The sequence below is a fragment of the Rhineura floridana genome, chromosome 8 (assembly GCF_030035675.1).
Source record: "Rhineura floridana isolate rRhiFlo1 chromosome 8, rRhiFlo1.hap2, whole genome shotgun sequence".
Lineage (NCBI taxonomy): Eukaryota > Metazoa > Chordata > Lepidosauria > Squamata > Rhineuridae > Rhineura > Rhineura floridana.
The window spans coordinates 68,778,629-68,806,279 of NC_084487.1; the positions used below are offsets into that span (position 1 = coordinate 68,778,629).

Here is a 27,651-nt window from a genome sequence, read left to right on the forward strand (position 1 = left end):
CATTCCAGGCACGGGGTTGCCCATCCCTGCTTTGATATGGATTTCATTGCAGAGGATTCCTAGTCAAGCCTTACCAACAGCACAATCCTAAAAATATCTGCTAAGAAGTAAGTCCTGTTGAGTTTTATGGGGCTTAGTCCCTTATTAAGTGTGTTTAGAATTGAAGCCTTCAGGGGCATCCACCTTACCCCTGAGTGTTCCCATCTAACATCTCCACAACACTACGGTTTCTTCCTACAATGGCCTTCTGGTGACTGTTCTGACCTGAGGGCACTTAAACCCTTCTTGTCAGGAGCAAGTAGACTAGATTAAATGTTCCTTATCCAGGCTCTCTAAGCAGGTGAGAAGGAATGAACCCATTACTTCAGCTGGACCTGGAAACACCCTCATTCAGCTAAGATTTCTATCTTAATTTCCAACGAGATAATTTTTTTTCTTTGAATGGTATGCTCTAAGCATCTGTGGTTGATGCTTAATGTATCATGCTTAATGACATCACTAGGGCCCAGCCCACAACATCACCAGGCCTGCCCCCTATGATATAAATAGGGTTCACTCCCTAAGACATCACTAGGGCATGCCCCCATAACATCACTAAGGCCCACCCCTGAAATGTCAGGGTTTGGGATGCTTCTGACCTAGCAACTCTACTTCAGACTGGCTTTTTAATATTTCAATTTTACCAAGTAAGAGATAGTGGGAAATAGTGATTGCACAAGGCCACTCAACAGGTTCACAACTCAGCCAGAATATGAATCTATATTTCCAAAAGTCCAGGCTTGATATTGTGTCCAGTGGGTCATATGAAGAGAGGGTGTTTAGTACTTCAGTAAAGCATGTGTTATTTGTAACACTGAGATTCTGAAAGGAGCCATAACATCCCAAGTTAGCATGATTGTCTGGTTTCCAGTAAAAAAAGAGGGGAAGACACAGAAAATACTGTATGTTTTGAAAGACAGCCTTGTCTGTCCATGCATGGCAATTTTCTGCACTCTAAAGTCTGGCATGCATTCAGCTAGCACCAGGACATTCTGACCTCCATTTCACACAAGGGAATTGCAAATGGAATTGCTTAGTCATCACACAGCAGTCAGTAGTTCTGTGGGAGGAGTATATCATAGTCCTCTTGAATGACTGAATGGCAATTCTAGAATTGTTTCTTCTCTCTTTGCTGAAAACAAGTCCCTAATACATTCAATAAATGCCAGTATCTTTCCTGATAACAGTAAGGCAGATGATGTCTCAAAACACTTTTTCTAGACTCTCAGTTCATATATTGCATCAGTTATTGGATTGTCCCTAGAGTGGCCGCTTCCCCATGCATTTGGAGTATAACACAATTTCTGGGGTATATTTGGATCCCAGTGATAGTTTGTTTTCAGAAGGAAATTGGTAAGTGGCTGAAATTTGGGGATGTTGTGTGGGTGACAGTTTGTAACAATGTCCTAGAAGGACAACCCTATAGCTCTACTCATGTGTAAACTACACAATAAACATGCACCTGAGGCAGAAACCTGCCTCCGGGGCTTTTTGCTGGGGTATATCTGGACTCCAGGTGTTTTTTGTTTCCAAAAGAAAAGTAGTAACTGGCTGAAATGTGGGGATATTGGGAAGGTTAAAATTTGCGACATCTCTGACATCTCTGTAAGTATACTTATGTGTAAATTACACAATGAAAAGTTCACTTGAGGTCCAAATGTATCCCAGAAGTCTGCATAAAGAAGCAATTCTTCAGAATCAGGATGGGATTTTGTTAACAGGTTGTTTTCCTGAACTAAAGTTTATCTTAATATAATGCACAGCAATCATATTCTGAAAGACATGATTATGTTCATTTCCACAGTCTAAATTATTTGCAGAAAATCAAGAAATAGTTCCGATTCTATTCCAGAAACAACAGCTACAAGTTAAAGGTTATTTTGCTCAGAAACATTTAAATAAAGGTCTAATTGTCATGATGGTGCTAAAAATGGGACGCTTTACTATCTTTGGGAACTGTAAACTCAACACATTTTTTTAAATTTACCAGTGCTGTCCTTTAGCCAACATTTTCTCCTCCCCCCCTTTTTTGCCTGAGATTGCTATGTCCACATCTTTATCTCCATGCCAGAGAAGCTTTGCCTGCTTAATTTCTGTCTGTCACACAGCTAATAAAGGCACTTTGGTAAAAGAAAAATAAGTTTGCAATACAGTTTTCAAGGTCTCAGGTGGATTTATTCAACAAATGTGGTTCTTGCAAGCCATATGGTCCCTGTGCACACATCAATTACCTGCCTATCTGCATGCCAAACACAGGGAATCATTGGATGAATATTGGTAGCTCAGCAGTTCATATGCAAAATCCATATCACTTTGTTCTTCCTTTTAGCAAGAATCATTTCAAGCCATCTGAGTAGCTGTTGTGCAGATGCCCCCTTAAGGTCATGAGATGGTTACTCCTTCTTTAATAGCACAAGGTTGTATTTGCCATATTTTTTAAAAAAAATCTATAAAAAGACTGTGTGAAATGTGCTTCAGAGGATTGTAACGGGAAGCAAAAAGCAAACTGAAGAAGTTGCTTGCAGTTAAAGAATGTACAAGGTCCCTAGAGTATAGGATGACCTTTAAGTTACGCCAGAAGACTGGTAAGACATATGCTTTCATTTAAAATAAATGTATATCTTGCTCTTTCTTTGTGAAAATACTTGCAAAAAGGTGAAAAATTGTTCAAGAGGCTTGCAACAGTAATATCCAATTTAAACAAGATTGTCATGTGAATATTTGTATCCCTAGCAATGATGATTACATTAAAGTTGTGGATGACTTTTGAGTTTTTATTGTATCTTCAGCATATGTATGTGATATCCAAAAGTAAATGTGTAGTTGTCATAATAATGTGACATCTTAGACATCAGAAAAAGCAATGATCAAAGCATCCTACTGCATGCTATTGATGCTGCAAACAATCTCTTCACATCACAAAGGGACTTTCACCTCTTCACAGTCACATTTTCATGCAACCAATCAGGAGGCCATACCTGTTGTGCCTACCCTGCCTTAGGCACAGGATTGGACTGTGAGTTTTATTTCTCATGGAGCAGGCTACTGAAAAGGGCAAGAAATTCCCATCATAGTGGAGAGAAATACGATATGGAGTTTGTGTTAGGTATAGAGATGACTTCCTATGTTCATCTTCTGAAGCCAATATTGTTAAGTGCTGCTACTGCGTGCAAGGATCTCTTAGCTGATGGTTGTTCGTTGGATTGGGGGAACAGTAAATTTAGCAGAACCCTGAATTCCAAAAGTATGAGAAACAGTGGCTTAGGTGATTTTTGAAAACTAGGGCTGTGAGCACACTAGTCGCCTACAGCTAAGTGTTTCCATTGGCCACACCTAGAGGGGGAACGGGTTGATCTGCCTATCAGTTGTGAAATTTGTTTGAAGCTGGATTTTTTTAAAAAAGAATTTAAGCTGATCCTACCAGGTTTTACAGTAAAAAAGGTTGGGGTTTGACTAGCATTGTGTGCCTCCATTTTCAGAAAAGAGATGGAGACACACTGGAACAGTAAGTGTGTCTCTACTCTAGGTATGGGGATAAAAATTCAATTCAGTTTGCATTTAAATCTGAATCTATAAAATTTACACTTTCCAAAACAATATGAGAACTGAAACACACCCATCCGTTGAAATTTGCACTTATCCAAATTTTGTGATGCCGTTTTCCAACTAAACAATATTACAAACATGCATATAATGGAGAAAGTGGGCACAAAAATGAATATATTAGTGAAAATAATATACAAAATGCATTATATTAGAAGGTGTTGCTTGCAAAAACATGTATATTAGTCAAAACTGCATACAAAAATGTTTTTAGGAGAAATTTCCACTCTAATGCTGAACATTTTCATGATGATTTTTTTTAAAAATAACAAAACTCTGCAGAAATGTGAAGGACTGAATTTAAGATAGGAAAAATTTATAACTGAGAGAGCCAAAATTGACAGATCCTTCCATCCCTATTGAAAATGGAATTGTTAACACAATTGTGCTTCAGTCATACCCATAAACTGTTTATGTTATAGTCCAAAATTACCATTGCTTTGTTTGTGGGTGGGAAGTAAGGAAGTAGATTTTGAATAGTCTGTTTTGTTGCTCCTCTAAAGGTAATCATTTCATGTACAGCTAAGAGCTTTGAAAATAATTAAAATCCTGCAGCAAGTGACATTAGAGGGTGAAAAAATCCTTCAACAACAACAATTATGCTTCACGACCTTCAAACTCCTTTCCACAATTCTTAAAAGCAATTAAAATTAAGATGCAAGTCTGGATTGTTCATCCTTTTCACAGCTGCAAACTGAATGGTACTCATTAAGGTGTAATCTAGTTCGAATTTGCAGCTGTCTGCTTCTTTAGTTCCGTTCATTTTTTAAAGTAGCTATACCATTAAGCAACTATAATAAAGAAAAGCAAGAAACAAAATAGCAATGATTTCCCTTTGGCATTTCCAAGACCCATTCATATGAATTATTATAGCTTTGCTTTTATCCCAGGCTTTATGCAGTAGTATTCTCAACAGGATCCTTAACTATATATAGTCTGTGGGTTCCATCTTCATACTTCACACAAATGATTGGGGTGCTCCTGGATTCATTACTAAAAGTGTAGGTGTCATCGGTGCCCAGGAGGGTCTTTTTAGCAGCTTTGGTTGGAATGCCATCTATGGCCCTCTTTGTGGTTGGACCTGGCTTCAGTTACTCATGCAGTAGTGGCTTCCAAACATGACTACTGTAATGCACTCTGTATGGAACTGCCTTTGAGGGTGACTCAGAAATTTCAGTTGGTGTAGAATGTAACTGCCTGGATGCTCTGGGAAGCCAACCAGAAAGTCTACACTCATAACACTAAGTTTGCAGCAGTTGCACTGGTTAACAGAACATTCCCAGGCAGAATTAAAAGTGTGGTGTTAACCTTTAAATTACTAAATTGGTTTGGACCAGGTTATCTAAAGGAGCATTTCCATTCATGTAATCCTGGCCACATGTTAAGATCTGCTATGAAGGTCCTGCTCATATCCTGCCAGTGAAATGTATGAAAGATAGATCTTCTTGAAATGGGAGACTGACCTAGGCACTGAAATTCAACCCAAGGACTGGAATAAATTATGGGAATGGCACCCTTTTAGATCTGTGTCCAGTTATAAAAGGGAAAGTTCTTTAAAGGTTGTTCATCATTGGTACCGAACACCAGTCCAACATTCTCCAGTGTTTTTTACAGTTTCCCTCTTTGCTGGAGAGGTTGTGGCAAACTGGGGACCTATTTTCATTTATGGTGGGACTGTGATAAATTGAAAGACTTTTTGTGATTGATTTACAATGAGATGTTGCATACATCCCAAGAACAAATGTCATTTTCACCAAAATTGCTCGTTACATATCTTTGACAAGGAACATTCTAAATAATTATCCAAAGTATTGATTGGTTATATGGATTTAGCGGCAAAATTGGTAATTGCCTCAAACTGGAAAACTGCCTGCAACCTCTCCCTGGAACATTGGTTTAATTCCCTTTGGAATATAGCTATAATGGAAAAACTCACACATGAACTGAAGCTTAGACAAGGACAAGGAGACGCTGATTCATTTCATCTGGCTTGGCAGGCATTTATTGATTACACTTCACAGGTCACATTTACAAATCATCCATCTTCAGAGGCATGGCCGATCTGGAAACATTTGTAAAAGCATTATTATCTTTGCAGGATACCAGACCCAATTAAAACTTTGGATTCCATGCCTTTATGTCAAACTTTGTAGCATATGCCTTAAGTTCTATGTTATGGTTTTGTTTTGTATTGACAATAATTCTTTATGATTTCTCCTGGTGTATGACTGATACTTAATGCTGTTTTCTTTTTGTGAGACATCTGTAAGAAAAGAAAGGAAAATGATATCAATAATAAGTGTATACGAAAAAGAAGATAGATCTTCTTGGTGGTGCCTCCATGGTTATAGAACTCCCATCTTATTGAACTATGCATGGCTTCTACAGCCCATGGCCCTTAACAATTAACTGTTCCAGGTTGCCTTTCCTTAAACAGTGCTTTTGTGCTGTTGGTTCTTGAGACTTTGAGGTACCTTACAAGAAAGTATTCTTGTGATTTGACATTTCTAATGTATCTTAATGTTTTGCATCTCATTGTGCACAACTCCTTGTGAGCAGACTATAAATACTTTAAATAATGGTCCTAACCAAATAGTTGACTACCATATATTTTATTATGCATGTATTTACTAAACACATGGTGATAGTTTTATCTGGCTGGTGAGAGGCAGTGTGGTGTAGTGGTTAGAGTGTTGGACTATGACCTGGGAGACCAGGGTTCGAATCCACACACAGCCATGAAGTTCACTGGGTAACATTGGGCCAGTCACTGCCTCTCAGCCTCAGAGAAGGCAATGGTAAACCATCTCTGAATACCGCTTACCATGAAAACCCTATTCATAGGATTGCCATAAGTCAGGATCAACTTGAAGGCAGTCCATTACCCCCCCCAAAGAGTTTTATACAAAAATGTGAAGCAAAGAATCGTAACAATACTTTGCAATCATTTTAATAAATATTCACCTTTCAAAATATTTCCCTTTGATAGCTTTTTCCCTGACTAAGCCAACCTTCTTTCCAGGCTTTGCGATTTTGTGGTTTTTAATCTCTATAATATAAAACACCTGGCTCCCTCTCTAATGACTACTTAAGCCTTTAAAGACGGCATAAGCTGTTTCTGGGATATAGATTGCCCAGTGTTACACATGGAAATTCAAACTACATCTAACTTTCAGAAAGTCAATAGTCCCTTAGCAAAAGTGACCATTGGAAGTGGAGTAAGATGAACTACAGTTCCCAGGATATTCCCAGTACAGACAAGTGAAGGTCAGATCAAATACATGCAGTAAAAACCTAATGCTGAAAAATCCTCACAGGACTGGAGCTTACAGAACCTTTGGATTTCTCTCACCCAACTGCAATTAATGTAAGCAGAAATCTTGGCTGTGCTTCTAAAAACACATGCTTGGAGCAGTCTCACTGGAATCAGAGTAACATGTTCATTGTAATTAATTTCAAGACTTCAGGCTATTATTGCCTAGAGGGGCTTTGACCAAGTATCAGAGAAAGGGGTCTGGCAGACCCCCAAAAATGCTGAGTTTGATTTGTATTCCCCACTCCACTTTCTCACACCTGCATCTGCAAGATTGTCAGTGACTTCAGTGAAACCCAGTCTGATTTCTACTAGGTTCAAGAGTATTGGTTTCTCTGTTTTTACTGGTGGCAGCCCACTTAATTAATGCAAGTTCTGTGCTTGCTTCCTTTGTAGCCATATCACACTGATGGTTCATATGGATGTGATGTCTGACTCCATTAAGTGGGCTGGAATCTGATTAAAAGCCAACGTAGACAAGCCAGCTTTGGGAGAGGAGACTGGACATGGCAATTGCTTTACTCTAATTTGTGTAGTAATTCCCAGCTTGCAGTAAGCCCTTTATGTGCTGTTTTATATGCTGCTGAAATCTACACTAAAGTGGGTTTTCTCTGCCATATAAACAGCCTAGTTCTGCACAGGGCAGGTGCTCCACACAAATGTTTTGCCAAGTTGCATTATGAATAACCTGCTTCATTCCCACTTTCTCTGTATCCGCACTGTTAGAAAAAAGGGGACATTCTACTCTGACAGAGAGTACTGGACTTTCTACTTGCTGGGGGTTTTGCTTCAAATCAGAAAAGCATACATTTGTTTAAGTGTAATATCACAAATGCAAACAAGAAAAGGTTTGTTCGTAGGTTTCAAGCCTGCTCCAGAAAGCTTTGTCAATTTCATTCTCATGGGAAGGAAAGGGAGAAGGGGTGTGTGACAGTTTCTTGCTTTTTTGGAATAGCCAGCATGTGTATCTCCTTAAATATCAATAAAGGCAGAACAGCATACATTCATTTAAGCATAATATCGCAAATACAAACAAGGCAGGCATGAAACCGACCAGCAGCCTTTCCTTCCCAGGCGAGAACTCCTTTACAGCCATATTTATTTATTTATTTATTTATTTTATTTATTATTTCAATTTATATACCGCCCTTAGCGAAATAGCTCTCAGGGCGGTGAACAAACAAAATAAAATACAATATATCATAATAAAAATACAAAAACATATACAAACAAACAACGAAAAGCACAGCAAAAACAAAATAAATACTACAAAAATTAAAATACAGATTAAAAGATTAAAAAAGTTAAGAAGATTAAAATGCCTGGGAGCATAAAAAGGTCTTTACCTGGCGCCGAAAAGATGGAAGTGTAGGCGCCAGGCGTACCTCTTCGGGGAGGCTGTTCCACAACTCAGGGGCCACCACAGAAAAGGCCCTAGATCTCGGAACCACCCTCTGGGCTTCCCGATGGGTTGGTACCCGGAGGAGGGCCTTAGATTCTGAACGAAGTGAACGGGTAGGTTCATAGCGAGAGAGGCGTTCCACAAGGTATTGAGGTCCCACGCCGTGTAAGGCTTTATAGGTCAAAACCAGCACCTTGAATCTCGCCCGGAAGTAAATAGGAAGCCAGTGCAGACGCGCCAGGACAGGTGTTATATGCGAAGACCGACTGGTCCTCGTCAATAATCTGGCAGCTGCGTTCTGCACCAGCTGAAGCTTCCGAACTGTCTTCAAGGGCAGCCCTACGTAGAGCGCATTACAGTAATCCAATCTTGAAGTTACCAGAACGTGGACAACGGAGGCGAGGTTGTCCCTGTCCAGATAGGGGCGTAGTTGGGCTACCAGACGAAGATGGTAAAACGCATTCCGTGCCACCGAGGCCACTTGGGCCTCGAGAGACAAGGAAGAGTCGAGAAGAACCCCCAAACTACGTACCTGTTCTTTCAGGGGGAGTGTAACCCCATCCAGAACAGGGTAAGCATGCACCATCTGAGCAGGGAAGGCGTTCACCAACAATGTCTTGGTCTTGTCTGGATTGAGTCTCAGTTTATTAGCTCTCATCCAGTCCATTATCGCGGTCAGGCAACGGTTCAGCACATCAACAGACTCACCTGAGGAAGATGAAAAGGAGAAATAGAGCTGCGTGTCATCAGCGTACTGATGGCAACGCACTCCAAAACTCCTGATGACCGCACCCAGCGGCTGCATGTAGATGTTGAAAAGCATGGGGGACAAGACCGATCCCTGGGGGACTCTACAATGGAGAGTCCATGGTGTCGAGTGATGTTCCCAAAGCACTACCTTCTGGTGACGATCCGCGAAGTAGGAGCGGAACCACTGCCAAGCAGTGCCCCAGACACCCAACTCCGCGAGTCTCCCCAGAAGGATACCATGGTTGATTGTATCAAACGCCGCTGAGAGATCAAGGAGAATCAACAGAGTCACACTCCCCCTGTCCCTCTCCCGACAAAGGTCATCATACAGGGCGACCAAGGCTGTTTCGGTGCCAACACCGGGCCTGAAACCGGATTGAAACGGATCTAGATAATCGGTTTCATCCAAGAGCGCCTGGAGTTGGCTGGCAACCACCCGCTCCAAAACCTTGCCCAAAAAAGGGACATTCGCCACCGGTCTATAGTTATTCAGATTATCTGGGTCCAAGGAGGGTTTCTTTAAAAGAGGTCTCACTACTGCCTCCTTGAGGCTACCAGGGACTACTCCCTCCCTCAAGGAGGCGTTAACCACTTCCTTGGCCCAACCGGTGGTCCTAGCCCTGCTAGCTTTCACTAGCCAAGATGGGCAAGGATCCAGAACAGACGTGGTTGCCCGAACCATTCCAAGCACCTTGTCCACTTCCTCGAGCTGCACCAACTGAAACTCATCCAATAAAGAAGGACAAGGCCGTGCTCCGGACACTTCAATGGATTCATCTGTCACAACATCAGAGTCAAGGTCCCTGCGGATACATGCGATCTTATGTTGAAAGTGTCCAGCAATTTCGTTGCAGCGGGTCTCAGATGTTTCCATAGTATCGTGGGGGCCAGAGTGTAAGAGCCCTCGCACGACTTTAAAAAGCTCCGCTGGGCGGCATAAAGATGATCTAATAGAGGCAGCAAAATAGAGCTTCTTTGCTGTCCTTACCGCTTTTGTATACAACTTATTGGTGGCACTTACCAAAGCATAGTTGTATCCACTGGGAGTTTTCCTCCATCTGCACTCCAGCCTCCTCCTCTCTTGTTTCATCGCTCTCAGCTCCGGAGTATACCACGGAGCAGTATGAGCTCTACACCGGAGGGGGCACGCGGGAGCGATCATGTCAATAGCCCGGGTCATTTCCGTATTCCACAGTGCGACCAGGGCCTCGACAGGAGCACCGGTCCTATCAGCCGGAAAATCTCCCAGAGCCCTCTGAAAACGTACGGGATCCATCCGGCTCCGGGAGCGGATCAACTTAATAGATCCTCCACCTTTGCAGAGGGAAAGAGCCACTGTGAGTCTAAATCTCAACAAGCGGTGATCTGTCCATGACAATGGGGTAGATGAAAAACACCCCACCACCAGATCACCATCTCCATGTCCAGTGGCGAAGATCAGATCAAGAGTATGTCCCGACACATGCATTGGGCCAGTAGAAAATTGAGACAGCCCCATTGTTGTCATGGAGGCAATGAAGTCCTGAGCTGCGCCAGATAAGACAGCCTCGGCATGGACGTTGAAATCCCCCAGTACCAAAAGTCTAGGGGATCTCAACAGCACCTCCGAGACTATCTCTGTCAGCTCAGCTAAGGAAGCTGTTGGGCAGCAAGGTGGACGGTACACCAACAGTATTCCTAGTCTGTCTCCCTGGCCCAATACAAGGTGGAGACATTCCAGACCAGTTGCCGTCTGGACAGGGTGCTTGGTGAGAGGAAAAGAACTCCTATAGACCACGGCGACCCCCCCTCCCCGGCCCTCAGATCTACCACAGTGCTGAACCAAATACCCGGGTGGACAAAGCTGGGAAAGAGCAACTCCTCCCTGATCAGCCACCCAGGTCTCGGTTATACATGCCAGGTCGGCACCCTCCTCCAGGATTAAATCATGGACAAGTGAGGATTTATTATGTACCGACCTGGCATTCAAAAGCAGCACTTGGAGATCCGAGAGCATTAGTGAATGCAAGTCTTGGACACACACCACTGAAGTGGTTTATGGTTTATGTAGCCCTTTAATACATTCAGGTTTCTGTGAACCCAGTCCTCCATTGTAATGGCATTGTCCTGGATACATCAGTTTGCATAGATACCCTGGCTCTTTTTTATGGTGACAGAGTAGTGGGGGTGTTAGAAGTATGGTGGGTGAGCAAGAAAGAAGGTGGCTGAGCCCCAGATCCTCCATGTGATGCAACAGATTTGTGATTGTGCAAGGTGGCGGTGGATTACTGCTGTATTAATCCCTTGGCCCTTCCATTCCTTGCTTGCTACAAAGTCTTCTGGTTGTCAATGACCAGGTGCAGTATTGACTTTTCCCTACCTCATGCCTGGCCAGCGCAGCATCATGTGAAATTCAGTATCATTATTTTTAAATTCAAACTTTTCTTTGTTTTGACAATTTGTTTTCATTATTTTTTTAGGTCTGCTCAAAGTCAAACTAACACACTGGTGGCAAACAACTGCTTACTCAGAGTTATGGAAAGACTTTTCATTTACATAAACATGTTTTTGATTTGCTGCTACATGATCTTCCCCTTTGACTTTTTCTTGAAAGGAATCTGCAATTTGTGTTGCCTTTCCCATATGCAGAAATTTAGATGAATCAAGTTTCACAGAACCCCTTCCAAACTGGACCATTCCCCCACCCACTCTCCTACTCATCCCACTTTCTTCCAAATCAAACATTTCTAAGAATCAGTGCTTCCTACTGTGGGCAATTTTTAAAAATCAAATTGATACTATAAAGTCTAACCTACACTGTGCTAATATTTATGGTCCGTTATCTGGTTTTTATTTTAACCATATGATCTGTCATCTAGTGGTTGAATGCTACGGCTCCAGCTCTCATAATCCTCCCATATGTGCTTTGCTTTGGAAGGGTAAAGGTCAGTAATTATGAATCATTTCCTCCTTCATCTCCGGAGGGTGGTTTACACAATGAATCCTCAAAAAGCAGTTCATACCTGCAATCTGCTCCAAAGGCAAGCCCCCAAGCCTGAGGCTTAGGTGACATAAACAAAGACACCCTTTAATCTTCTAGTTATCTGAAGTACCCTCCTGCACTATAGGATGCTATATAAGAATGCTAAGGTATCTAAATGAATTGACTTGAACAAAATTCAGCAAATATATACCCCAAAGTGACTGCAACTAATGATGATAGTCGTTATGCAGATCTCTACTTCCATTTTGTCAGCCCCATTGGGACTGGTAGGGCAGAAGGCAGAGAATCCAAGCAGTAGGTGGAGCCAGAGCCAATGACAGGAAGAACCAACTGATTCCAGTTTTGTCCCCTTTCACCTTTCTGCTGGGGTCTACAAAGTCAATACTGAAACTAAGCAGGAGGAAGCTGATAGCCAGTAGCATCCCCTGTCTGGTTCTTAAGTAGGAAGGCAGGCTTGTGGGGGCTGACTGAGAGCCTCCACTGCATTTTGTACACAGCCCAATAGTGTGACTGATTGCTGTACACAACTGACACAATCCTTGCACAGAGGGTTTATAATCTACCACGCAACATACAAGGAAAGATCAAGGTTGAAAAGGATCACTTATTGATCCTGTTCCTGTTTTTCTTGCAAAAACTGGAATATACCAAGTGCTTTGGAATCCAAAGTATGCATTGTATGTTTTTTGGAAAAGCATAAACAATTTTTTAAAAAGTGATAATGCCAGAAAAAGAAAAGAAAAGGAACAGTTATAATGGAGTAAAGGAGAATACTGATACTGATGACATCTTGCCCCAAATCTCCTAATGACTGCTCCCAACGGCTTCTTGTAGATGTTAAATAGCATTGGGAACAGGATAGTACCCTGCGGCACCCCACAGCATAACTGCCAGGGGGATGAGAGATAATCATCCAATGCTGTTCTCTGAAAGCAACTCTGGAGATAGGACTGGAACCACTGTAAAACAGTGACCCCAATAGCCATCTCATAGAGGTGGTTCAGGAGTATGCCATGATCAATTGTATCAAAAGTTACTGAGAGATCAATTAAGAATAACAGGGCTGCCCTCCCACTGTCTTTTAAATAAAGTTATCCATTAGGGTAGCCAAGACTGATTCGGTCCCTTAACCAAGCCTGACCCCAGACTAAAATGGGTCAAGATAATCTGTTTTATCCAAGAATATTTGCAACTGGGGAACAGCCACAGCACTAGGGGGGCTGAAAAAGACCTGCCCTGGGAGTAAGTATGTGAGCATCTGGGTGCTTGCTTCTTGGGGTTGCTGTCTTTTGAGAGAGCTGAAGTCCTTGGTAAGTGCTGCAAAGATTGGGACCCCCTGCCCGACCCTGGCTCCAGAGAGAGGCCGCAGTTAATCACGCAGCCTCTTGCATCTGCTCCTGACTGGGTCAGGAGGCATAAAAGCCCAGCTGCTCTTGGCCAGCAGGGTTGCCACCGAAGGGGAGACACCAAAGGGAGTTGCCCCTTGGGGAGTCCTGAGGACAAGGGTGCTACTCTCTTCTATTTCTTTCTTTTGTTTTTCTAACCAATCTGGAGGAGATTGGGTAGTGGGGAGGGCGTGTGTAGTTCCTGTGCAGGGTGAGAGCCTGTGCAGTGAACTAAATGATAGGAGAAAGTCGCCAGATGCCTTCAGAGTGAGAGTCTGTAACTGGCAGAAGGCTGGCCCTCCCTGGGTGTGAGGGGGGGGAGTAGATGTGCTCTGTGTGAAAGATATTGAGTGGGTCTGATTGTTCCCAATTCCCTCAGAGGCTTAGTGAGATAATTGGCTCAGGTAGGTTTTGTTGGTGGGCTCTTGTTGGGTCCATACCAGGTGTTTAGGAGGAGTCTTATTAAGGAGGGACATGGGTGATGCCACCCAAATTTCAGCGATCATGGGTAGAGGGATGTATAGCCATGGAGAGGTGGTGAATTACCATAGAAAATGAGGGCAAGGCTATCTATGCCTTGTTCCTTGCTGCCACTCCTCTCACAGATGGGTTCCTCGTTGCTCATCTGCTGTGCCCACAGGCCTGTGTGTGTTGTTGTTTAACGCCAAATCGGTACACAATAAGACCACACTCATCCATGATTTGATCATGGATGAAGGTGCCGATTTGGTGTGCATTACCGAGACCTGGGTGGGTGAGCTGGGAGGAGTTGATCTGACCCAGCTTTACTCACCTGGATACTCAGTGCAACACCAGCACAGGCTGCAGGGACGGGGGGGGGGGGAAGAGGAGTTGCTGTGGTCTACAGAACTTCCATCTCTGTCACCAGGAAACCACTCTGACTTGGAGCTGGCTGTGAGGGCTTGCACCTGGTGTCGGACCAAGGAGACAGTATGCTGGGGTTGCTGCTGGTGTACTGTCTACCCTGCTGCCTGGCAGCTTCTCTAACTGAGCTTGCAGAGACCATCTCAGCTGTGGTATTGGAGGAGCCCAGAATGATAGTCCTGGGTGATTTTAATGTCCATGCTGAGGCTGCCTCTAGTGTTCCGGCTTGGGACTTCATGGCCTCCATGACGACCATGGGGCTGTCTCAAGTTGTCACTGGCCCAACACATAGGGCAGGGCACACCCTCAACTTGGTTTTTGCTTCAGATGGAGGAAGGGGTGGTCTGGAGTTGGGGTGGTGGTGGATGTCACCCCATTGTCATGATCAGACCACTTCCTAGTGAAGTTTAGACTTGTGGCTCCAATCCTTCCCTGCAGGGGTAGTGAACAGATTAAGATGGTCCGCCCCCGGAGACTAATGGAATCCACTGGATTCCTGAATGCCCTGGGTGAGTTCCCAGTAGATAGAGCAGGTGACCCTGTTGAAGCCCTTGTCATGCTGTGAACAGTGAGGTGCGTCAGGTTCTTGACATGGTTGCCCCTGAGAGCCCTCTCCGGCATTGTGGAGTCCAGTTTGCACCTTGGTACACCAGTGAGTTAAAGGTAATGGAACAAGCTGGATGATGGCTGGAGCGCACGTGGTGAAAGACGTGCTGTTAGGCTGATCAGGCACGAGTAAAACATCATAGCCGTGCCTACTGTGTGGCAGTGAGGGCAACGAAGCTTCTCTGCCTCCGTCACAGCTTCAAGTAGCAGTTTAGTGGAGCTTTTCCGTACTGTCAGGAGTCTGTTGACATCAACTCCAGGAAATGGAGTTTTAGACCCTTTGGAGGCCCACTGTGAATTGTTTGCAAGGCACTTTGAGCGTAAAGTTGCTCACCTCTTTAGCAGTCTTGATGCCCCATCCATATCTACTATAGTCCTCAATGAGGTGTTCAGTGCAACGTCTGCTGCAACTTCTTGGGAATAGTTTCAGCTGATGTGGCCTGATAACATAGACAAGGTGCTTGCAATGATGCGGCCAGCAACGTGTCCTCTAGACCCTTGCCCTTCTTGGCTTATTAAAGCTTGCCGAGGGGGTTTGACCAAGTGGATCCAGGGTGTGGTCAACAGATCATTGTGGGAGGGAGTGGTTCCAGCCACCCTGAAAGAGGCGGTGATCTGACCGCTCCTGAAAAAGCCTATCCTGGACCCATTGGTCTGCAACAGTTACTGACCAGTCGCAAATACCCCCTTCTTAGGGAAGGTGATTGAGACAGTTGTGGCGCAGCAATTGCAAATATTCTTGGATGAAATAGATTATCTTGACCCATCCCAGTCTGGGTTCAGGCATCATTATGGGACATAAGATCATAAGAAGAGCCTACTGGATCAGGCCAGTGGCCCATCTAGTCCAGCATCCTGTTCTCACAGTGGCCAACCAGGTGCCTGGGGGAAGCCCGCAAGCAGGACCCGAGTGCAAGAACACTCTCCCCTCCTGAGGTTTCCGGCAACTGGTTTTCAGAAGCATGCTGCCTCTGACTAGGGTGGCAGAGCACAGCCATCACGGCTAGTAGCCACTGATAGCCCTGTCCTCCATGAATTTGTCTAATCTTCTTTTAAAGCCATCCAAGCTGGTGGCCATTACTGCATCTTGTGGGAGCAAATTCCATAGTTTAACTATGTGCTGAGTAAAGAAGTACTTCCTTTTGTCTGTCCTGAATCTTCCAACATTCAGCTTCTTTGAATATCCACGAGTTCTAGTATTATGAGAGAGGGAGAAAAACGTTTCTCTATCCACTTTCTCAAAGCCATGCATAATTTTATACACTTCTATCATGTCTCCTCTGACCCGCCTTTTCTCTAAACTAAAAAGCCCCAAATGCTGCAACCTTTCCTCGTAAGGGAGTCGCTCCATCCCCTTGATCATTCTGGTTGCCCTCTTCTGAACCTTTTCCAACTCTATAATATCCTTTTTGAGATGAGGCGACCAGAACTGTACACAGTATTCCAAATGCGGCTGCACCATAGATTTATACAATGGCATTATGATATCGGCTGTTTTCTTTTCAATACCTTTCCTAATTATCGCTAGCATGGAATTTGCCTTTTTCACAGCTGCTGCACACTGGGTTGACATTTTCATCATGCTGTCCACTACAACCCGAGGTCTCTCTCCTGGTCGGTCACCGCCAGTTCAGACCCCATGAGCGTATATGTGAAATTCACATTTTTTGCTCCAATATGCATAATTTTACACTTGTTTATATTGAATTGCATTTGCCATTTTTCCGCCCATTCACTCAGTCTGGAGAGGTCTTTTTGGAGCTCTTCGCAATCCCTTTTTGTTTTAACAACCCTGAACAATTTAGTGTCATCAGCAAACTTGGCCACTTGACTGCTCACTCCTAATTCTAGGTCATTAATGAACAAGTTGAAAAGTACAGGTCCCAATACCGATCCTTGAGGGACTCTACTTTCTACAGCCCTCCATTGGGAGAACCGTCCGTTTATTCCTACTCTCTGCTTTCTGCTTCTTAACCAATTTCTTATCCACAAGAGAACCTCTCCTCTTATTCCATGACTGCTAAGCTTCCTCCGAAGTCTTTGGTGAGGTACCTTGTCAAACGCTTTTTGAAAGTCTAAGTACACTATGTTCACTGGATCACCTCTATCTATATGCTTGTTGAATCGGCCTTGGTCACCCTAATGGACGACCTTATCAGGAGAAGGACAGTGGGAGTGCAACCCTGTTACTCTTACTTGATCTCTCAGCGGCTTTTGATATAATTGACCATGGTATCCTTCTGGGCCAACTTCATGAGATGAGTATTGGAGGCACTGTTTTGGAGTGGTTCCGATCCTATCTCCAGGGTTGTTTTCAGAGAATATCACTGGGTGATTGTTTTTTGGCCCCCTGGCAGTTGTGCTATGGGGTGCCACAGGGTACCATCTTGTCCCCCATGCTGTTTAACATCTACAGTATATGAAGCCCTTGGGAGCGGCCATCAGGAGATTTGGGGTGAGGTGTCAGCAGTACACTGATGATACCCAGCTCTGTTTCTGTGTAACATCTGAATCGGGAGAGGCTGTGCAAGCCCTGGACTCCTGCCTGGACTCGGTGGTGGGCTGGATGAGGGCCAATAAACTGAGTCTGAATCCTAGCAAGATGGAGGTGCTGTGGGTTGGTGGTTCCCAAGTTCGGATAATTGGTCAGTTGCCTGCTTTAGATGGGGTCGTACTCCCTCTGAAAGAGCAGGTCTGTAGTCTAGGGGTGCTCCTGGATCCATCTTTGACGCTAGAGGCCCAGGTGACCTCTGTGGCTAGGAGTGCCTTTTACCAGCTTTGGCTGGTAAGACAGTTGTGGCTGTTTCTGGACCAGGATAGTCTGACCACTGTTGTCCATGCCCTGGTAGCCTCCAAGCTGGATTACTGTAATGTGCTCTGCATGGGCTGCCCTTGAAGTTGGTCCGGAAGCTGCAGCTGGTGCAAAGTGCGGCAGTGAGACTGCTACTGGGGCAGGGTATCACCAACATGTCACCTCACTGCTGAAAGAATTGCACTGGCTGCCCATTTGCTACTTAGCCAAGTTCAAGATTCAAGTCTTGGTGTACAAAGCCCTATGCAGCTTGGGACCAGGATACCTGAAAGACTGTCTTATCCCTTATATACCCAGTCGATCACTGCACTCTACAGGTGAGGGCCTCCTGCAGATATCATCTTATCAGGAGGTCCGTTCTGCACAACATAGGAAACGGACCTTCAGTGTTGCAGCACCTACCCTGTGGAATTCCCTCCCCTTAAATATTAGACAGGTGCCATCTCTGTTATCTTTTCGGTGCCTATTGAAGACCTTCCTCTTTCAGCAAGCCTTTTAGGTTGAGACCTTATTCCAGTCGGCATCTGTGTTGGAATTGCTTTTTAATATGTTTTTAAACTTTTTAAAATAAAAAAACAGCAATGTTTTTAACCTTTTTAAAAAGTTGTCTTGGAAGCTTTTAAAAAAATGTTTTTAAAGATGTTTTGTTTTGATGTATTTTGGAGTCTGTTTTCATGATGTTTTGAAGTGTTTTTGGTGCTTTTGTTTGCCACTCTTGGCTCCACTGGGAGGAAGGGCGGGATATAAATCAAATAATAAATAAATAAAAATAAATAAGAAACTGTTGCACCACAACCCTCTCTATAACCTTCCGCAGAAAAGAGGATATTTGCAACCAGGTGGTAATTATGACAAACAAGTGGGTCCTGGGCGGGCTTTTTCAGAAGTGGTAGAACCACCACTTCTTTCAAGATATCCAGGACTGCTCCTGCTCATAAAGATGTGTTGACCACACAGTGGATTCACCTGGTCATACTCCCTCATATTTACATTTATTTATTTTATTTATTATTTGATTTATATCCCACCCTTCCTCCCAGGAGGAGCCCAGGGCGGCAAACAGAAACACTAAAAACACTTTAAAACATCATAAAAATACTTTAAAATACATTAAAACAAAACATTAAAAACATTTTTAAAAAAAGCTTTAAAAACATCTTTTTAAAAAAGGGTTAAAAACATATTATTAAAGAAAACATATTAAATGCAATTCTAACACAGACACAGACTGGGATAGGTCTCAAAGGCTTGTTGAAAGAGGAAAGTGATTGAAAGGGTTTGTGGCGCAGCAATTGCAAGTACTCTTGGATGAAACAGATTATCTTGACCCATCCCAGTCTGCCTAATATTTAAGGGGAGGGAATTTCACATGTATTTACAAATATACAGGTTAAACCTGGGTGGAGGATCACAGCTTGAAAATCCCACCAAACACCCCAGAAAACTTCCAGAGCTCCAACTCAGCTCTCTGAGCCTCAGTCTGATCTTCTTGCCTTGAAACTAACAAAACTGATTGCATTTTACACAGACCTCTGCATTAGTGCATTGCACAGTGCAGAGATAAACCCTGTTCCAGAATATTCCATCGAAAAGGCCAGGGATGGAAGGCCATCAAGCTTAAACACTAGAATGAAAGGGGATCTGTCAGAATAAACTTGTCCAGTTGGTTTTGGCTTCCTTAAGCAATTTCCTCCTGTTCTAAACCCCACAACTAATCCTGAATCTTTTACAGTCTGTGACTATGCTAGGAAGGATCCCGGAGAGGTCATCTTGACCAACCCACCAACTTATGACAGTAGAACAGGAGAGGCATAAATCCAGAGCCAAAGGATTGTGCAATGTTTCTGCATATACAGTGGTTACAAGTATAGATTTTTTTTCTATAAGCAGACCCACTCACAGACAGACAAGCCATCTTAACACTTGAGAGTTCATCAGAAGTAGCTTCTGAGGGAGCATGAGCACTTCTTGTTGGGGGGGACATGGAGAAATCTTGTTGTTCGATCATTCACACATATAAGAAGCCATCTGGATTGTAGCCATAAAAAAGCAATATAGGAGAAGGCACAGACCCAATTTTCCCATCCTCTAATTCATTTTCTGCATTGTCACTTAACAAGGCAGCATAAAATTTAACCATTCAATTGTAAATACAGCCCATAGAGGCCCGTAAAAATAAATGTTTACAAAGCACACCTTTGTATCTCAAATGTGTCTTGTAATAATTTTATTATTAAAAAGTATGCTGCTATGGTGCAAGCATAGGATTTATTAAAACTGTGAAGGTTTTTAGGAGGTTAAGAAGTATTCTTCAGGTATGGAACTAGTTGCAGCAAAGCTAGTGTAGACAATCGCTATGCCCTTCAACTTTGCAGCATTATTCATCTCTTCATATTTCTTTAATCTGCCTGTGCAATATATTGTTTTCTTGTGGTGGGGAAGCTGCAATGAATTGGGCTGGCAGAACACCTGTTGGGTAGATCTTTGTGGTTCTTTATCATATGTAGTCCTATTGACAGAGACAGCTGTGTCTCATAGTTAAAATGGAGCGCCTGAGGTTTTAGAGGTGAAGTGACAAAAAGAGCTATGAAAACAGTGGGACAGGAAAGTGTCACCAGGAGTTCAAAAATTCTCATATATCTTTGAGAATTAAGGGTTTATGTACAGATACAATCTTTACATACACAAATAAATAAGAGTTCAAAGTTGCTTTGCTCAATGGGACACTGCTTGGGCAGCAACCAGTTCTACCATTAGGCAGAGTGCGGCAGCTGCCTCAGACAAGGGGGGAGGATGGCAGCAAATCGTTGGTGGACAGAGCTATTTATGCCATATGATCTGTCCTGTGCCCACAAAGGTAGCCTGCTGCCCTCAGATGTGGCAGAGAATGTTCTCCCATCAGGAGTATTGAAGCAAGATTCACCTACCAGTCCAGCAAGAGCATGAAACCTTGTGTAGTTTGCCATTTGAATTAAACTTCAGTTACACTGCCTTTCCTCACCAGTAGCAGCACTTATTCTAGCAATGGGCAGACAGTCTTCCTTCTCTCTTCCTGAAGCCTCTTTCAGGCCTTTCCTGTTCCCTCCACACCTGTGCCCTGTGACCCTGCTCTTGGCATTATGGTGTTCCGCTGGTTCCACCCCCAACACCAGTGCATTCAGCAGGCAATCTGAAGAGAGACCCTTATGTGTGTACAGCCCTATGCACTCCATGCAACTGGGAACTTTGCACAATTGGAGTTACCAGTTTGTTTGAAGTGCCACGCAGCTCTATGAGCGTGAAGATACCCCTTTTCAGACATGCTGATGAATGTGTAGATAGCAGGGCACAGAAACAGCAAGGTTGGGAACAGGATAGTCTGCTGTAGGGAACCTTAAGCCCAGAGTCTGAAAGTGGCCCTCCAAGCCTTTCTGTCTGGCCCTTGGGACTTTCCCAAGGCCCTACCTCCTTCCTTTCAGCAACCCTACTGGTCCTACTTTGCACCCCTCCTTGACTGGAACATGTCCTTGAATTCTGATAGTGCTTCTTGCTTCCCTGGATAGAGAGGGGTGTGTCAGTGTGTGTGGAAACTAGCCTACTGTACAAAGGTAAAATTTACATTAATTGCTCTGCCTGCTTTTACCTCTGGCCCTTCCCAGCACTAACATATGGCCCCCAGAAGGAAGTGCAGCCCTCAGGCAGAAAAAATATTCCTCAGCCCTGGTCTATTGCACAGAATAAATGTGTGAACGGAACACCCCAAAAAGGTTTTTGTGTGGTATGTATGGGGATGCTTTCCTTCTACTACAGTTGAAAAGGTCTACACACAAAAAATTAGAATGTTGAAACTCTGATCATTTGGCAACACCATGCTTGAATCTCTTGTATTTACATGCTGAAATGAATAGTTGTTCATTGGATAGTAAGGTAATATATGTTTTGCCTCTCAAAGACAAACTAGGCTGCCTTGTAAGGTTTCCCATGGGATCTCAGATTTCTGAAATGGACAGCTGGCCTGTTCAATCTGGAACATGATAATTAACCTATCTGTTATGTTACAATTTGAGGATATTTAACGAGCTGGGACCATAGAAATTGCAGAGGAATTCTGGCACAATGGACAAGGATTTCCTTGTGCACAGTCAAATCCTTCCCACCTGCTACCCAAGCACGAGACTACTACTGGTCTCAGTAGAATCATTAGCTTGGCAAGCCAACATTAGGCATTCGGCCCCAAATATAAATAAATTTATGGGACTGCATTTATTTTCAAATTTACAATAATTTAACTTCTCTCAATCCCTCTCTCATTGATTTAATTTCATGCATAAAAACTGAGCTCCAGCAAATATGGTGGAAATATGAAGATAATGAAGAAAATATAGAAGATAATGTTGTGCCCTACCCCAATCTCTGAGTGATGTGAGACTTCTGGGGGTTTCTGTGCTTACCCAGGGTTTGGTTTCTTTGGAAATAAGGTCAGCGGAGACTATGGTGTTTTATAGGATATATGGTTTTTATATATACTCATTCCAACCCGAGCTTAAGATGGAGGGGTTCACAGCATTGTCACTCCATCAGATCTTGCTCTCCATTGCCCATAGCTTTGGGGTTACAGAGAGCAAGCAGCCTAGAAATAAAAAACACACACGCCTCTCCAGTAAGGGGGGTCCACCCAGGTGATGGGGAGGAGGGCCTTTCCCCTTAAAAGAGTTCCAATTAGGGTTGCCAGGTTCCTGGTCTGAGACTGATCCTGTATCTTTAGGAGAAGAGAAACTCAGCCAAGTGCAGGTGTTCTTGCAACCCTGTAATGAGAAAAAACACAAAGGGGAATTCTTCCTTCCCCCTGAACAACTTTTAAAGATACAGAAGACCTCTTGGTTGCCAGGCCTGGTCTCCAAGAGGTCTTCTGTATCTTTAAAAGTTGTGCAGGGGGAAGGGAGAATTCCACCTTGTGGTTTTTCTCATTACAGGGTTGCAAGAACACCTTGGCTGCACTTGGCTGACTTTCTCTTCTCCTAAAGATACAGGATCAGTCTCAGGCCAGGAACCTGGCAACCCTAGTTCCAATAGCTCCCTTTGGTTATGTAGATTGATCATTAAATAAGTCCATTAACTCACAGGCTAGCTTAACAAAGGAAATATAGTTCTTGCTTGCATATCCCAACTTCAGATACAAGATTACAGGCTTGAAGGGGACACAAATCTATCTCATCCCACAATCCCATAACAATAATTTTTAATATTATCACTAGAATAAGGTGGGAGAATCTTACCCATCCCAGCCAGTGCTTATGGATGAATGAACATTTGTAAAATTAGACTGATGTTGGTGGCTAACCAAAAATGATTTCTACAACTTTACTTATACATGATTAGGAATGGTAAATCTACATTCCAATCAGATTCATGTCCAACTGGGAAACCTACTGAACTTGGGTCTTATCAGTCCGAGTATGACACTGTAACCATCACAGCACATGCAGCGTTCATGTGGTGTACCCATAAAAAGTTCTTGACAGTCTTTATTCTGTTCATAACAAACCTGTGGGGATGATTGCTAATATTATCTATTAGGACAGAGAGATTTAAGTACAGATTTCTCTGGTCCTGTTGACTAACCCCTGCCAGCTCTATATCATGATGATTGATATCAATGCTGCATTTAATGTAGCTATGAGAAAATGCTTGGGCATATTTCAAGATTATTTGGAATTGGTCCAAATCAGGTACTCTACAGTAATTTGGAACTGATTCTGGAACTGATTGAAAGTACGGCTTATCGTCAACTTGTAGTTAAAATGGGAAACTTATATTGAATTTCCAAACTTGTGAACAACTGAGGGTAGAAATTGTTCAGTATTATAAAAATACCAGAGAGAAATAGGAACTAATTTGGTTGGTCCTATTTCTTAGCAGAGATATAAAAATACAAGCAGCAGAATGAGAATAAACCAGCCCCACCTTTCTCTATATAAACGACACAATCTTTTAGGTAAAAGAAAAGAATGTTTACTTACGACCTCATATGTTAGGAACATAGGCTCTAGCTTAGAAGGAAGAAAATACGAGTTCATTTTAGTTCATTTTAGTGGTTTAGTATTGATGCTCTCAGAGAGAGCATCTGTGCCATGCGGCCTCTCTCAATGGTGGCTAGATCAGCAATGGAGAATATTCAAAAATCCCCCAGGACAAAGCAGGAGGAAGTCAGGTAAGTAACTCCACCCATTAGGAAGTTACATCATGGTAAAACAGGTACATGGGATATTCCCCAAATATCCCTTAAAGGGAACATGCAACATTTGCCTATTTCAACAGAAATGGTGGTGGAGGAGGGATAAGACAGGGTAAGGCTCTGATGGAAAAAGTAACATGCGTGTGTGTGTGTGGATTCAAGCTAAGTTCCCATTCAACCCCCCAAATAGTAGCAGAGCCACAGGAAGCACACACTTTGACCTCTTCAATTTGCTAGGGAACTGATGGCCTCTGGGATGGCAGGCTGTTCCTCTGCCCTTAGGAAGAAAATCACAAGAAGGGGAAGACAGCCTGCTCCCATCCATTGGGCTACAGTAAGAGCAGCTGTAGAGAGCTTGGTTCCCCCCTTCCTATCAGAGAGCATGCTCAGCTCCAACTGCTAGCTGCCCTGGGACTGCAAAAGTGAGGGGAAGCAGACTGTGGTCTCTTGTCACCAGCCAGAGGAACAAGGGCTACTGGGAGTTGTACTTCAACAACATCTGGGGACCTGAGACTGAAGAACTCTGGCAAAACCTATCTCCCTCCTCTATCCCCCCGCTTCCTCTTCCCTTGTATAACTTGTCTACTTAGTTTGTAAGCCTGAAGTGAAGACCTGTTATCTTTTAAAAAATACAGTAATACCTCAGTTAACAAAGTAGATGTGTTCCTGGACATTACTTGTTTGCCAGAAACTTTGGTACCAGAGGTAGGAATAACATGGAAAGAATAGGGATAGGTTCCTACACCAGCTTATAGATGATGGGGGCTGCTTCAACAGAGGCTTTAAAGGGTGCCTAATTGTATTTCTTACTGCTGCTCTGGGTCTGTTTTTATGCTTTTATTCTTAATTAATATTTTTAACAAAGTTACTTCATATTTACTGGTTTGTGATCTTTTAAGTTAAGCCTTGGTAATGAATCCAGCACCTTGCCTAACTTGGCTAACTGCTACTGAGTAACCTGTTAGCTATGACTTCCATTCAGGGCTGGTGCCAGTCTTCAGGGAACCCTATGCCCCCCTGTATACACACACACAGCCAGGACTGTGCTGCATTTTTTTCTGCCTGCTATAGCAGGCACTCACCATTCTCCCAAACTCTTCCCCCCATGAACAGGCCATGCTGCTGCTTTTCAGTATGCTTCCATCTGCTTAATTTACCACTATAGACCTACCCAACCTAAAGATCTATGAAAGCTATGGGGCTTACTCTCAGGGAAGGATGCAATCCTAAATATGTTTATGTGTAAATGAAACAACCACTGATTCAAGTTTGTTCCCATTCCTCAGTTTTCCTTGTGTCAAATTTTAGATTGTTTTCTTTTTGAGGCAGAGACCTTACCTCATATACTCTGTAAAGTGCCATGCATGATGATTGTGCTATAACTCAACAGAGCGTTCTTCTCAATAAACTTGTTTTTGGATTCTTACATGTTTCTTCGTTTTAATAGAACGTACCTCCAAATAAAGCTGTAATCCTATACACACTTTCCTGGTAAGTTCAACAGGACTTATTTTTGGATAAACATGTATAGAATTGCACTGTGTGATTAGGACTGCAGTGTAAGTCCCACTAATTTTAGAACGGTTATTACTACTTTTGGTAGCAAACAAATAGACCTTTTATGATTATCCGTGCTGAGGGATTCAAGTTAATTTCAGAATTGCCCTCTGTAGGAAGTTGGTAATGTACCTTATTATGTTACTGTACACATGGATGGTTATGCATTGTGAATAATTAAGTACTTCATTGAGTTCAGTGTGAATTAAACATCCCTGAAGTTGTTCGTGTGGATTCTAAGTTCTGTATGTACTTTGATACATATGTATAAATGTGTAAGTGTGTATATTAGTCCTATTGAAATTACAGAGAAAACACTGCCAAGTGGGAAAATTTAGCACAAAATTGCTGCACCAATCACCGGTCACTAACTGTGCCCTATCTGGCATAAGCCATTTATCATAGCAAACATACAGAGGTGGCATAAGCAGAGCTTATAAGAAATTTACAATAGTTCCATTCTGTAGGATAAACCTAGTCCAGCCACTGTCCACTAGAGCAGATTGTCCTGATACATGGTCTTTATTTATCTCCAGCATTTTTTAAAATTGTGTATGTGTGCAGGGTTGAGTGTTACCATTGTAACTGCTATGCATCAGATATGAAGTCCAGAATGACAGACATTACTCATTGTATTACCACACTGACTTGAAATAGTATCTTGGGCTTTTTTGAAAACAGTATTACATTCCTTTTCCAGTGCATCATTCTACATTGCTCATGACAATCCATTAAAGCAGTAATTGCTAGTTCCTAGAAATGGTTACACAATATATACATACTTTTTCTTATTGAAAGCACACCCATTTTCAGTATATTAATCTGTTCATACATTAGTGAATATTTTTCAAGCTCCATAGTTGACTAGGTTGACAAGTGAATATGCATCTACTGACAACACTCTATTTGGTTTCTGCTTCACAGAATTTCAAAATATGGCGCAGATTTAGCATCTGTCATATGAAGGTAAGATCCTGGTACTTACCTTTTAAAGGCCTTCGTAGCTTGGAATCTATATGCCTGGGAGACATCTGTTCTCATATGAGCCCCTGGTTACCAAAACTGATTTATGGGGGGGGGGAATTAACTCAGAAAGAAACAGGATATGACGTTGTGTGTACAACATTAAAAACATCCAACACAGAAAGTACACTGAATGTATTTGTACTTCAGCCTGCATGCGTACAAATGAAAGTACATTACCTTTCTTGTGGGAGTGGTTCCCCACCATGGTGACGTTCCAGTGGGTGTGTACCACAGTGGACCATCCCACTTCCTTTCTGTCCCTCAGGATGTCATTTAGCTTCCAACTGTTGATCATCATCATCATCATCAATATTATCTGCCCTTCACCCTGAGATCCCAGGGCAGGTTCCAACAAATTAAAATAAATTCTTCAAAACAATTTAAAAACTTACAATCACAAAAATAGGGTGGATCCTAAAAATAACATCTCTGGTGTCAAAGGCCAGTTTAAGAGATGCATTTTCAGCATTCCTTGAAAACTGTATAGAGAAGTTGTCAGACACACCTCTATGGACATGGAATTCCACAAGTTATAATTTAATTAAGGATTGTATAAAAAAGTATTTCCTTTCGTCTGTTTTATATCTCCTACCATTCCATTTCATTGGGTGACTCTGGGTTCTAGTATGTGAGACAGGTAGGAAAACTCTCTACAGTAGGGCCCCACTCATACGGCAGGTTATGTTCCGGACCCCCGCTGTAAAGCAAAAACGGCTGTAAAGCAGAACTCATTGAATAGAATGGTGTGCGATGCCTGAAAACCACCATAAAAGTGGAACAAGCACCGTATGAGTGGGGCTTTAGTCTAATTGCGTCTAATTGAGACAGCTGTATTAGCAAATCACTGTAAAGCAAAGTGCTGTAAAGCAGGGCCCTACTGTACTCACTGTCTCTACACAGTGCATAATTGTATACGTCTCTATTATATCCTCCACTTGACTTTTTAAAATACAAACTAAAAAGACCCAAATGTTGTAACCTTTCTTCCTAAGGGAATTGATACAGCCCCCTGATCATTTTTCTGCTTCTTTTCCAGCTCTGTAATGCCCTTTTTGAGGTGGGGTGAACAGTACTGT

At 42.9% G+C, this 27,651-nt stretch overlaps 1 long non-coding RNA gene across 1 annotated transcript in view; it reads left to right on the top strand.

Annotated features, from left to right (window-relative positions):
- Positions 1-2,533: 2,533 nt before the first annotated feature.
- The window catches only part of LOC133390661 (uncharacterized), a 36,751-nt gene continuing 11,633 nt past the window's right edge, over positions 2,534-27,651 (top strand). Inside the window, exons 1-2 of the long non-coding RNA XR_009764444.1 lie at positions 2,534-2,624; positions 26,474-26,515. This is a non-coding gene — a long non-coding RNA (uncharacterized LOC133390661). The remainder of the gene's footprint in view (positions 2,625-26,473; positions 26,516-27,651) is intronic.